At 42.0% G+C, this 14,582-nt stretch overlaps 2 protein-coding genes across 2 annotated transcripts in view; one reads left to right on the top strand and one right to left on the bottom strand.

The window, feature by feature from the left end:
- The window catches only part of LOC115020080 (E3 ubiquitin-protein ligase Midline-1-like), a 46,409-nt gene extending 35,846 nt beyond the window's left edge, over positions 1-10,563 (bottom strand). Inside the window, exons 1-2 of the mRNA XM_029449971.1 lie at positions 10,540-10,563; positions 10,351-10,433 (exon numbers count right to left, since the gene is read on the bottom strand). The gene's annotated coding sequence lies outside the window, so the exon portion shown is untranslated. The remainder of the gene's footprint in view (positions 1-10,350; positions 10,434-10,539) is intronic.
- The window catches only part of LOC115020102 (male-specific lethal 3 homolog), a 411,372-nt gene that overhangs the window by 314,180 nt on the left and 82,610 nt on the right, over positions 1-14,582 (top strand). The gene's annotated exons all lie outside the window — the stretch shown is intronic.

Below are 14,582 nucleotides of genomic sequence, written 5' to 3'. Positions count from 1 at the left end.
TATCTTTGTGACTCAGATGTACAGTGTCACTGATCACTATCTTGGCCAGCACGTATTATGCATTCATATCGCATGACTCATGGGATGCTGGGAGATTTTCTGTAGAGTCGTTCTTACATATATTAGCTTCGGAGTGCCGCTTGAAGTGTCTCACAAATGTGACCTTTTTCTAGCCTCATGGAAGTAAGTCAGCGTTCAGGCCCTTTCGGCAAATGCCAAACATTTTTTCCCCTCAAACTGACCTCTGACCTTCTAAGTGGGTTCACATGCGGGCAGGAAAAGCGCTGGCTTCAATCAGCGAGGGGAAGATGTACAGCTGGTACCAGCCGAGCCGAGACACTGCAGCTTCAGATTTTGTTGCAGAATCTGCGAGCTATCTGTCTTGGTCAAGTGACATCAGTGAATAAACTGATCTAATCTGAGAGAAACTAATACAGAAAGGCCCCGAAAACAGATTTTAAGAGGGGGAGAGAGGGGGAGGGGGAGCAAGACAGACAGATTAAGAGATATGGAGAGAGAGGGGTGGGGAGAGCAGGAGATAAAGGAGCTGCACTATTTCCTCTGAAACAGATATTTTTTGGTATGCAGTGAAGAAGAAAAAGGTAGAAGAAAAGTGAAACAATCTGGGAACTGACCCTTTAAATTTGCCCAATGAGAGTAGCTGCAAGCGTGTGTGTGTGTGTGTGCAATCAAACCTGACAAACATTCCCTCAGGTGCTTCAAGAGTACAGACCATTAGATTCTCAGAAAACAAAAAACGAAGCATTGCTCACATTACTGTGAACGCCATTGTGAGTCAGAGAATCAAAGGGGTCCGCCGATCAACGGGAATATTTTTGAATCACTGCATTTATTTATTCATTTCCCTCGGGATGAATCTATCTATCTATTGTTGCAATATAGCAAGGAACGCGAGGCAACGGAGGTCAAAGTGAGTAATGATAAACTCGACAGTAGACGTAAACATCTTCACTCTGCCGGCTCCTTTCAACTGTGACACCAAAGTGGACAACAGCATCATCCAGGACGATAAAGAAAGGGCATTCTGTGTCACGTCTTATGACAAATTTGGTAGCATCCAGTAGTGCTTTTTATACATTATGCATGCATGCACACACACACACACACACACACACACACATCTAGGTCCATTGCCTGAATCTGACACATTCACCAGCAGCAATGGCTCAAGGTCGTTCTCTGTCACACCAAATACATTCAAAGCAGCCTCATTGATGCTAATGCAAATCGGCCCATACACAGTCGAGCCCAAAGACACATAAATACCCAAATGCGCGCACACAAATCCATGCACGCAAGGACACACACACACACACACACGTAGATACTGATAAACATAAACACAGTCACAGATGGACATAAAGACGCGGATATATATGGGTGTCAGGCAGCATCTTCATTAGCTGTCAGCGGGCCCAATGTGTCCTCAAACTGTCACAGAAGCAGTCACATACTTGCCGCTCGACTTCAACCCAAACCAACACCAGCTGGCACAGCATGACAATACTACATAATCCCATAGAAAACAGACTCAATATCATAAAAATCAACCAGAAAATGCATGACTGCATTAGAGCAAGTATCAAGAGAGCTTGAACAAAGAAGATAAAATAATTTAATTGCAGGTCAGGTATCATTCAGGATGTTTCTGACATTTTCTAATTAAAGCTAATTTTAAAAAATGTGCAAAAGTGAGATTATTTGACCTGCTATATGCCTATTACCAATCCCAATCAATCAATAGACTCTTGCTGGTTTAACACGAGACGATTGCACACCCACTGCATATAATAAGTCACTTGATATCAAGCACAGCGTGGTTAGAATCAACTGTCACACACAGCTGAGTTTGTCTTCAAGCTAATGTGCTATTTCAGGCATCGCTGCATTATCTATTAAAATGCTCACACAGAGTAAAGTGCAGTATAGCTGCCTTGTTGTACTCAGTGAAATAAGGGTGTGATGAAGCATGAGAAATTCCCTTCACTTCTCTTCCTTTGAGTCCTGGGTATAAGCTAATCTAATTTAAAAATCTACGTGGGTTTCATGGGAGAAAGGAAGATCATTGTGTTCTTCTCGTATTCTCCTGTGACGTATTGTCATATTCAAACTAAAATCCTAATTATGTCCAGCGTGAAACCCTCCAATTAGTGCATGACACACACCTCTCCACAATGCTCTGCTTGTTTTTTTGCACCCAATCACCTCACCATGTGTCCCTGGAAGTTGTGTAACTCGAGCTAAATTCATAAAGGACAGCAAACATCATTGGTCGGTGAACAAGCGTTGCCTTGTTCCTCTAGCAATGCTTGTTCGTTGGTAATAGCATATCAGGCTTAACACAACACTGTTAAGAAGAGATGGATAATCAGAGCTAACTTGAATGCTACAGGTTCCGATGCATTTCTGCAGAGGTGTTCATGACGCTAACCATTCGTGAACTCCGATTTGAATGATTTCTATTGAGGAAGTTGTCCAAACTTCTTCTTCTCTGTTTCGACTGGCTGATAAGAAGCACTGGTGACCTTTTCAGGTTGGATCTCTCCAATACAGAGCCAATGATTCAATCAGCCGAGCCTGAAACTGCTCCAGCTGCGACACGGATTCCTACTATTTGCTCAAATATGCATTGATAGTACCATACCACACTTTAGAGAGTGCAACTTCTTTCCATGTGGAGCCCTGAAGGAGGTAATAGGAAATACTACTTAATGATGTTTGATAGCCAGCTGTTATTTTAAAATCACATACTGCTGCTTAAGATGATCGTCCCCGTGGTGAAAAGACTTTTTCCCAGTTGTGCTGAATGACAGCGTGAAGCATGAATAAGTTATAAGTGTCAGACTCTCCGACCTCCCCTGCTCTCGTCCCTGCAGTGTGTGTCTTGTATATGTGTGTGTGCTTAAGGTAATGTTAAGGTTAATGTACGATAGTCCACCTGGCAGTGAGAAAATATTCAGATTTATGGCCCTGCCATCAGCTGTGACAGGGAGAGTGCACACACTCACGCGTCACACACATAAAAAGAAGGAAGTGGGAACATCTCCCTTTGCTTACAGTGAATATAAAAGCTTGTATCGTCTATTGCCATAAAAGGAATCAGAGGTAAGCTGGGAATACAAATGACTGTGAAGATTCAGTGAGAGAAATTGAAAGCGGGAACATTAATCAAAGGACATTCATTTTGTATGAAGGTGGGGAGGGGGCTTCAGTGTGATGGCAGTGTGACTACAGTATAACACAGCCATGAATTATATATAGAATAAATGATGGTCTCAGTTGGATCGTTAATAGTTTGAATTATTGAACACAACCCCTTTGGGCTCAGGTGTGATTTGAATCATTCCTAATGAGGTGTTTAGTCGGTTTAGAGATTTTAAAGGGCATCTGAGATCCAAATGTAAATACATGTGTTTTTCTGACTGGAACCTTCTACCTTCTAGTGCATATATAGTCCAACACTCGTTAATTATTTTTTTGAATGACTGAATCAGGGAGTGTAGATATCACTGCACTTTTTGATGATTGATGCAGTAGCGAGTCGGTGAAAGAGAATCTTCACGACCTTATGAATATGCGTGCATGCAAACCTGGTCGCCTCGAAAAAGCATTTACATATTCCTAATTTGTACCTCTATTTAGGTTTTGATGGGACACGTTCAGTAGTTGCATTTTTACAAAGTGTTAAATTAATTTTCCTGCACAAAGCGTAGGATGGTGAGAGCAGGGTTCTCATCCAGGTTCCTGCTTGCTGTTAATAAAATAAAGAAATGGAGAAGGTTATAAATATATATGTCACTTCTAATGCAATATTTAGACAGGCAGACAGTCAGGCACACAGACAGGTGGATGTGCTCGTCCTCCGAGGTGCATCCCAGCGGACAGAGCTTCTTAAAGTGAATGACATTTGCCCTTTCTACAAGTCTTGTTTATCTATCGAGCTCGAGCTGTCCCCTCAGGCTGAGCTCACACCTCGTCTCTATTCTTCTAACATCAGCACAGATAAATACTGCCAGCCATGGACACACGGGGCCAGTCTCTCTCTCACACACACACATACACACACACACATTGACCTCAGAGGTTCAATCAATAAACTACCTTCAGCTCTTTTCCAACGCTTGGAAACAGACATTGTGCGACTGCTTGTGTGTGCATGTGTAGTTACTCCTCTTTAAAAATAAACAAAGCAAACTATAAGACCATTAGTGATATTGCAATGCTCTGCCTTGAAATGTGCAACTTCATACAGCTCAGCACGCGCTATCTGTTTGCACAAAGCAATCAGTTCTTAACAATGTGGCTAAAAAGAGAGAAATCGGTGTTCTGTTCAAGTGTTTGACCCTTCCATGGAAAGAGCGTCCCCTCCGAATGTAGCATAGCATATGTCATAGGAATGCACTTAGTGGTCACTATAAATATAGTACAGCTCAAAAAATAATAAACCCATGCCTTAATCTACTCAGTAATTTAAAAGTCAGAATGATTTTCTACATCATATGGGAAATGCATTTGTATCCACTGTAGCGAGTTACACCCTAATTTGGCCGATGCAACATTATTCTAGATGCTTTTACAGTTCAGATTGAATTTAAATAGCTGTATCATCCTCCAAGATATTGAGCTTAACTCCCTTTTTTGCAGTGCATTTGGGTACAGTTTTCCCAAACAATGTGGTTTCTAAGTGACTGTGATCCTGCTGACTAGACACATTCCTTCTGTGGTTTTTCCCTCAAGACCAAAAGTGATCAAATCTCCCCCGACATCTATCGGACCGCTTTGCTTTGTTCAGACAGCACACAAATCCAATAGTTTTTGTATGACCGGTCATAAAGGCTGCCTTGTCCACTTTGTATTTTTACAAGCCTCCACATTTTGATTTCTCTGTTTGGACAGCAAGTGTCTGTTCGGCCAATTGTCTGCTTTGCTATTGTCGCTTGTAGCTTTCTCAAGAATCGCTCATCCAAACAACTTCACACTCAACGCTGTACTTCCTTGAGTCCTCTGCAAATACACTTGGCAAGTGTGAAGTAGATCAGAACAGACATACAGACGGGGACTCCTTCCATTTCAGTTAGATATAATCTTTTGCTGTTATTTCTATATTGCTTGTCTTGGTAACAATATATTTGTACATGCTGACTATGATCGTGGTGGTCCTTGGTGTGCCATAATGTTGGCATAAATTATTTTTGTCTCATTTGCTGGCTAGTCTTCATTTTTGGCGTTTTAGTTCTTTCAGTTGAGCGGAACAAGTCGAAGCACAGCTCGAATTTTTGTCGTCACCCCAAAATATATAGTTGTCATGAGAGCACAGTGGTATGCTTTGAGCTTTTGGTTACAAATGACAACGTTGCACTTGGAAAAAACCTGCTCCCCATAATTAGAGAGCACCTTCTTCTGGAATCAGCCTGCTGTAATATTATAATACAGAGATAAAAGTGCTCGTTTGCAGCTGCATTTGTAACGTTGAACTCATCTCTTTTAAACTCTGAAAACGGCTCTCTTGACACTGCTCTACGAGTTTATGAATTCTCCACGCGGACACATCGATCCACTTGTGCTTGTCGGCCAGACATTGACTCTGAGCTTCAGCTAATCAAAGAGCCAATTAATGCAGGCAGCAGTGTGCACACTGAGCTGCAGCGTTAATCAATAGCTTACTAAGCTGCACAGGCACCGATTTTGTGAACTCGATGAGACAAATAGTGTCAGCTTTTATGTCGTTGAGAATGATCTTCAAATTACCTTTTGTTGGTATTTAGGAGGTCCTTTCTGTTGACTTCAACAGCTACGATAACGTTCAGTCAAATCAATGTCTTTCCTTCAATGCTAATACTCCAGACACTGCTGATCATTCGTTCAGTGCTTTAACTTATTCAGGGTCACATGGGGCAGCATCCTATCGCATGATCAGCAAATAGGCAAAGAAATTGAGACGCATGGAAAGGTTTGTAAATTAACCATTTTGACAGAACTTGAAAAATAATGATTGATCAAGGCCCCACTTTCCGATTTTCCCGTATGGACATGAATCAATAAATGAAGTTTCCTTTCTGTACACTCCTCATGGAGCCTTTTGGAGAACTCTTTTTGTCCAGTACATTTCTGTAATTTATCGCCAGAATATGTTTTCCTTGATTTATCGCCAAGTAAAGACCGTCTGTCTGGCCACTGTGATCTGACAGTTGGTCCTGAGGACAGTTTACACTGCACAGGAGGTCAGAGAGCGGGGTGGATTGGACAGATGGATGCTTCAGTAGCACTGACATCTTGTGTCTGGTGTGAATTCATTGTTAAGCTGTCTCTATCCACTGTAGAGAACAGCGCTGTGTAAAAAAACGCACTAAATCATTTGTCACCGCTGAGTAGGCTCAGCAGGGGTTCTCTCGCGGATGGCTTCGACTTAGACATACAACAACTGTCAACTTGGCTCCATCTTTTCGGCAATACGTGAAATTGCACATTCCTGGTAGATTACTTTGTAACATGAACTTTACTTTTACCTGGCGACTGTGATTACTTTCCAGAGTTGTAAATTCTGTCTCACAGTATTATTATCACTGTGTAGTGTCTTGACGTCTGATTCAAAGCCATAAAACTAACACTCAAATCTGCCTACCTGGATTGTATTCAATGTCTCAACGGTACCAGAAACTGCATACCCCTACTAGCACAGCCCTTTGCATTGCTTCAATGTAGGGCTGGTTTCTGTCTGAATGCCCGCTTACATGGTAAAACTACATTCTTGCATGAACTGCGTTACAGAATTGTAAAGCTAACTAAATTCTCTTCAGGGCTAATGTAGAGAGCAACTCCTGAAATATTATATTGTACCCTATTCTATTCTATTGCAGATTATTGTCATTCTGTGTGTGAGTTCTTGTAGCAGTAGTGGCATCTTCACATGGTTCCCAGCACATTTAACAATAGTAAGACTCCACTGTTGTCCTGTAGTGGCTGGCACCAGCACACAATGTATTGAGAGAAGTTGGATCGCCTACACAGCCAAAGCTGCAGAGGAGCCAAAGCTGTGAGTTTAGCAGAGACGGAACAGAACAGGGCACTTGACTAGTTCACGGTCCATCTCATCACCAAGTGTCTTTGGCTCTCTCAAGCTTTGTCATTGTGCAGATAAACATTCAAGTGCCATGTTTGGTCACCCGGAGAACAAACCAGCCCATTCATACAGTCCAATACCCCGAGGGTGGATGAAAGAGGGTCATTGCAAATAAAATGCCTCTACTCGCATTTAAAACTCCCTTGCTTTTCCCCCAAAAACTCCCCCCCCCCTGTCCTTTCTCTCTATTCAAACTCATTTTCTTGAGCTTTGGTGTAAGACAAGGAGGTGGCAAGGAGCCATAGTTCGGCTGCTGGGGAGCTGAAACGTGAATGCCAAGCTCTCCAGTCCTCAGCAGAGAGATGGGATTTTATAGCTGGAATGTGGGGGGTTTGGCTCGGCATGAAAAAGATTGGACACATTGGCAGTCGCTGATGCCAAGGCCTCCTAGCTCGAGACCCTGCTGAGCTCCAAATATGGCAAAGAGGGTGTTATAACGGGAAATAATTGGAGCATACTGCAGATAGTTAAGACTTCAAAAGGAACATTTTTATGTGTAATTAAATATTTTAATATTCAAATCCACTGTCTTTTTCATAACGAAAAAAAGTTATTTGCATTTATACATGTTTTGTTTTTTAATGTGAGGAATTAAGAGGAAAGGAACTGCTTAGCTCGCAGCAGCAGCAGCAGCTATCTAACAAAGGAGAGTGTTTCCTCCAGAAACTCAGCCACAGCACGATTGTGCTCGCCAGGAACCAGAATCTCGTAGACGATTGATTTAATATACACAAAGTGCTTTTAATGAACTATCTAGCAATCTTTGGCTTCTCCAACACCTTTACTCCTCACTGTGACAAGCCAGGAACTCACATCTATGCTCTGGGAGTCTCATGTCTCCAAACCTTCCTCCACACACCGTTTCACTTCATTTTAGCTCAGTGCCAATAGCTCCAGGTACGTAACTGTCACATCCTGCTGCATTCAGCAGCACCTCACTCTCCACATGTCAGGACTGATAAGGGAATGGAGTGTGTTGAATCCATAATGGGGAAGGGAGGGACTGAGGATGTTATGAACTGCGACTACGTCCATGACCACTGCGGTAATGGATACCTCAAACGGTTTCTGTTTGCTCGGCTAGAGGTGAATAATGAAACATTTCATCCATCTTGAAGTAAAAGGTCAATGCACTACCAGGACTCCTGAAAACGTAATGTACAAAGAATGAGCATAATTTAATGTGTTTCGGGCTTTATGAATAAAGTAAAACAATTCCTCAAAAGATTCATCGCCACTTCCACGTAAAAACCTCATAAATTAGACACATTACTGTCGGTGATTCTTCAAAACTTTCTTCTGGCTCACAAAACCATTTCCAAATGAAAGAAACATGAAATGCCATTTATCTAAAAGGCAAGGTTGTTTTTTCCGAGTTTCTGGAGAGGAAAAGACATTTCGATGATGCATAGTTTTTTTTTAGTCCACAGCGAAGATATGTATCATGCACTTAAATTTTATATTCATGCTGCTCAATCAGCCGAACCCACCGGCGACTAAATCAATTTTACATCATTATTCCATATTTGGAGTTGTGTGTGTTTGTGTGACGGCCTCTAATGAACCAAGCGCTTAGCAGTCCGAAAATAACCCCCACGGTGGCGTTCAAAGCAGAAAATGACCAAATGTACCTGCTAAGGAGAAGTGTAGGTAAACACACATGCTCAGCATAAAGCTCTATGTTCAGCATTCAGCCTAGTTAAGTTGTCTATAATTGATAAAGGAGTGTATACACTATTTGTATTATTCATTGACCACGTCCGTTGCGATTCACTTCAGACACGTTGCATTGCAGTGAAGCATGAGGAGGATGCTTAGTGCTGAAACCTCACAGAAATTCATGCAGACCTGAAGGAATTTAGACTGCTTATGATATGAAGTTGAAGATGAACTGTACTTTGCAGAGAGTGAGAACATATTTGCATTTTAAGCCCGGCAGCACAAAGCAGTGGAGGAACTTTAATGGAGAATTCTCAGTTCGGAGGCATCCGAGAGCACAATGAAAACTGAATAATTCCACAGAAAACATCATTATAGTACAATATAACGAGAAACATAACGCCCTGTCTGTCAAGGCTGTTGCTTTTATAGAAGAGTTAAGTGCGCTTGGGCATTCAAAACATTTGCTTACATTAGTTAGCATGTGCAACTCTTGACAGCTCATGGAACAGAGCGAGGAGACTCCTTCAAGTTTCTACTTTAGTTCCAGACACGAAGACTTAAATTGATACGCATCTTCTGTTTGTTTTTGACTAAACGTAATAAAAACTCATAATTTAAAAGTACTCTGAGGTCACCACGGACTAAGAAAGCCAACAAACGAGGCCTTATTAAACTGACAAGCAGAAGATTTAGCTCTATGATAAATCCAGTTCAAATGTGGAACATTGGCTTCCATTATACGGACATGAGTCCAAACAAGCATGGTGTCCATTGGGTCATGTACACAGAGAACGCAGAATGAATTGGATGATATGTTGGTATATATAAACGATGGCCTTCTGGAAAAGCTAGTCTTTAACATGCAGCACAGAGCAGAGAAGTTGGCTGAAATGTGTACAAGTACTCAAACACACACTTGACTATGTTATTGACCTTGACGAATAAATACTACGCAGGTACAAATGCATCGCAACCCGATTGTTTAGTTAATGTGCAGGCACTTAATGCGGACAGATTACATTTTAGTACCCTTTTAAAACTGTGTATAACCACTTTGAAGTAATAGCAATAAGGCATTAAAGTCCCTAATTTACAGTTCTGTTTAGTTTGTTTACATAACAAACTACTGAATACATAAAAATGGTTGTTTTTGTGTTCTTCTACTTACAAGTAAATGAAAGACCTTGCAGATCTATGACGAACCATTTTGATTTCATGGTTCCCAAATACAAAGCCAACCAAAAGTCAATGAACAACACATGCAGCAAATTAAGTTGAAGACTAAAGGACAAAGCTGAGCAAAAGCTGCGCTGAGACAATGACAGCAGCAGAACACGTGCATACAACTCCCACGCTTGGACCACATGGAGCAATCAAGCCCCCTAAACACCCCCACCCTATCCCATCCCGACCCACTCCACCTCTCTAATGTATGACATCCCATTGTGCATGTGCTATGAGGAAGAGAAAGAAAAAGACCCTAAACCCATTGCCTCTAAAGGAATGGTCCCAATGAAAGTGAATTAAGCAACAAAGGAGGCACTTACATTCAAGAGCCTCTCATGGTCCTCCGACAGAAAAGAAGAGAAGCGTGCAATGATTCCAGTCTGAGCAAACAACAGTGAGTAACCTTGAAAAGAGAAAGAGAGACGTAGAGAAAGTGAGAGGAACAGCGAGAGAGCATAAGAGATGGAAAAGAAAGGTGAGAGAGGACGCAGATTCATGCATCCACACACCCAGCGTACTCGCAAATCAAAACACTTAGGATCTCTCCTTGCATCTCCCCTCCTCCTCCTCCTCCTCCTCCTCCTCCTCCTGTTCAGCTTCGCCCCTCACCCCCCAACCCATGCCTTCGGGTTTTGCTTGTCATGTGTTCAGGCTCAGGCGAGCGTGAAGCAGGCTGAGGAAACCAGCGCTGCAAGTGCTTTGTCCAGCGGTTGGGAAACTCATGCTTATAATACGTGGAACGTTGAGCTTTTTTTGGAACCTTCTGTGCGTTTGATCCTGAGCAGATGGATTGGTGAGGCAGGAGACGATATCCAGCGTCTTGGCTCGTCCATCACACCTTCCTGAAATCTCTTCCTATAAATGTGGAAAATGTTTATAAATCTCGTTCACAGGCAAAAACACTTGGCAACAACTTTACATCTCAGTAAGTTGGTCCTAAACTGCAGATGCGTTCAAATCAACTAAATTAAGAGCTCCTGTTGCAATCGTTTGCTGAATACACAAACTATTACACTCCTTGTATCCATTTTTCCTCTCTTACCAGAAATGCTGATGCAAACTGCCTCAATTGTTTGTAATGTTTGCAATTTTCCCCAGCTTTGAGTTGCATTTAACTTTTAGTCGTGTCCCAGGAAGAGAAGCACACATAGTCCAAAACTGTGTTTTTAAAGACTAATATAATATTTGAATTACCAAAAGCTGTACTTTGGTCTTGGTGGGAATGAAAGTCATGGAATCAGCATGTAGCCCATCATGGGGACACTGAAGCTCAGGCAAAAATGTCCCAAAAAAGTGTCTCTAAGATTTATTAGAATGCTTTTAATTATATTTCACTGCTCATGTCTTTAATTAAGCTGCTCTTAACTGGACAATAACTCCAACAACTATACAACAAAAGTATTTTTATTCAAGACTAAGTTGTCTCTTCTTTTATTGTTATTATACTTATTACATGAATAATACAGTAGATGAAAAGAGGACGAGCACCTGCAGTATTATTCCCATGATTTAATTTTATGTGTAACCTCAACTAAAGGTCCCCCTGTGAGCTTTTCCTGAGCTTCCACCCACATAACCTCACGTCAGGTCATGTGGTAACAGGTGGTTGTGTATATGGAGAATGTCCTATAACGGGTGAAGGTGAACTGTAACACTTTAAAATATGATGTATGTATAAACAGATTACAAATGTTACTTACTAGTATACTATAGTAAGGGTTGAAAAAGCAGTGTGAGGGCATGTTTGCTTGACTGACAGATGTCTCAGACTATTGCAATCAACCGTGGCATATTACTCCACCTCAGCGTCTCCTGGCTTTCAGATTATTTTAGTAGATGGTGAGAATAGATCAAATCCAAGCTTCAAAAAAAAACCAACATTTCAACTTCAAATATGTCAAAACGTCTAAAACGTTCCTCTCCGCTGTATTTTTACTCACACTGTCCTCCCCTCTGATGTCTCCGATGACAAAGAGGCCTGGGGAGGAAAAATCAGGCTGCAAATCAGTGTACGGATTTACCCACACTAACCTGGCCGATGACATGAATCTCAACACAAATGCGTGAATGAGGATCCTGTTTCTTTCAGGTTTGCATCGTTTTACTGTCATTAGGACAGGAATGCATATGGCTAAATAATCCAGATTAACCCATTTACCCATATTGTGCTTCAGGAAAGCAATTTGGACCCCCCCTGCTGACGGTGGTTAGGATTTCAATGACCTAAGCTGTTCCAACAGCCCCTAACAACCCGATTAGCAGCTAAGTCAAGCCTCAGCAGGGAGCATAAGACCTGCTGATGAGGGCAGACATGCCTAATCATCTGCTGCAGTGCTAGTGGGGGGGAAAGAAAATCTGATTAAAGCGAATATTGAATGTGCAATGCTTTAAAGAGACGACTATACCATACTCCGTAAAGATTAGAGAGGAGCTGATTTACATGTGTGTATCTTCTCTCCCTCGTGCCTGTGGACATGCAGGGACTACAGAGATACATTTAAGTGCTGGTTGTCAGGGAAGTGGTCAAATAATCGTACAAACTATCCAGGAGAAGGCATTCGGTTCTCCCTCGTTAGAATTATGCATGTGCATCCATTTTTGTATTTGTGCAGCAAGGGAAGCTCAAATAAATGGCCCCCTTGCTGCACATTGCTTTGTTAAGGGCAGTGCTCGCGTAACTGTAAACAATGCCGAAGGAGAAATGATCGTTGAGGGAGGGGTAGTTGACGTACAGTGTAGTTCTCATGAGACATTCAAAGACCTTTCAAAGCATTGTATTGCTTTTGTGTTTGTGTGGGTTGCAGCTGTCTCAATATCTCCCCAGAGCTCAAAGATCAGTCCTAATATGTCCCATGCCAACCTCTGGCCCTTTTTTTTAATGCTTTCATCCTTGTTGCAATGGAGCATATTACAAAAGACCTGTTGTGTCTTACGTTACTTCAACCTTGAGGTGAGCGGGGTAAGTTTTCTTTCATTCTATTACCAGCGTACCAGCTGCGTCAGGCTGTTGTGGTTTAAACGATTGGCACGTGTCCAGTTCGGGGTAAAGATGGGAATGGTGGGGGGGGGGGGGGGGGGGGGGGGGAGGGGAGGGGAAACACTCAAGGCAGATGTACTCTTCAAAAATAAAGAAGATGTAAAACGTCTGCAGGTGACGTTAACACTGGCTGCGGGAATCGCACCACATGCCATATAAGGTCAACCCGCTGTCAGGTATCATTTTCACGGTGAAATTCTCCGAGATATTTGTATTCACACGAAGCCAGCCAAATGTGAAGAGGTCTAAAATAGAAGAAGAACATCTTTTTTTTGTTCAGATGCACATGAAAGGATTGAAAGATGCGGCTGAAACGCATCTGTAGACATGAGTTACAGCATGCAGATAGCCAACAGCTGAATAAGTAGTGATTTTACTGTGTGTGTGGCTCGACCTCAGGGCAGCAGCTACACTGAGGTCGTGTCCTCTGCGTATCAGAGCTACACATGCTGGGTATTTAGTCTAATTCCATTATTGTTAGATTTACTAGATCTGTTCTCCACCAAGCTCTGTGGATGAGCCTTTGAAACGGCATTTACACTTTCACATTAGGAGATTAAATCGACCAAACATACAGCTGTACAGTTGACTGAAGGAATACAATTATTTGATAAATTGATCATCGGTGCATTAAAGGGGATTTAATCGCTCTAAAATGTCGGCTTTGGCTTTGTGCTACGTGTTACCAAGGGAAACAGGAGCTCCTGGGCTACTGCACCAATTTCTTATTTAAGGGAATCACATAGTAAACGTGCCTACCACGCAACCAACCACATCTAATCAGGCATTTATCGAGCTTTATTACACTCTGGATAATCTTTGAAAAGCTTCTCAGATTTAGCACATGGTCTCAAATTCAAAATCCAAAAGAGCTAGGACAGAAGCCACGAGGAAGAAACTTTGAAGACGATACAAGATGCAGTTTAATCACATCTTGGTGAGTGACTTGTGTTGGTTACCTCCAGGTGTAAACCTGCGCTTATACAGCAGGAGTTTGCTTTTATAACCTCTTAAAATACTGCACATCAAAGAGAATAATTAATGGGTTCAATATCCAGACTTGGTTTATTTCCAGCTGTGTACTGTACACCGTTTTGAAAGTGAAACAAACGGGTCAAGGCTGCCTTTTAAAGTGAGCATCAGCAGCTTTTTCTCTGCTGAATCTCCACAGGCAGGAGGTCAGCTCCTGACCACAAGGGAATCACTGGCACACATGCACCGTCTGTTGACCCATTTAGCCCATCTGTACTGTAGGAACAAGCACATTACTGGTACTCGGTTGGTTGGCCGTTGTCAACATTACGTCCTAGCGACTGCTGCCTAATGAAAATGCCAATTTTAACAACATCCAATCGAAATCCATCACTCTTAACAGCAGGAGGGCTGCATGTTGGCTCAGAAGGGAAGAGAGAACATTGTGGAGACACACTTTTAAAACTCTTAGTTTGAATGTGTAATGCTGTAATTTAACATTTTTATGTTTGAAGTTTTTATGGAAACATTTTCTCTTCCTTA

This window comes from Cottoperca gobio, chromosome 2 (assembly GCF_900634415.1).
Source record: "Cottoperca gobio chromosome 2, fCotGob3.1, whole genome shotgun sequence".
Taxonomy (NCBI): domain Eukaryota; kingdom Metazoa; phylum Chordata; class Actinopteri; order Perciformes; family Bovichtidae; genus Cottoperca; species Cottoperca gobio.
This window is presented reverse-complemented; position numbering and strand designations above follow the sequence as displayed.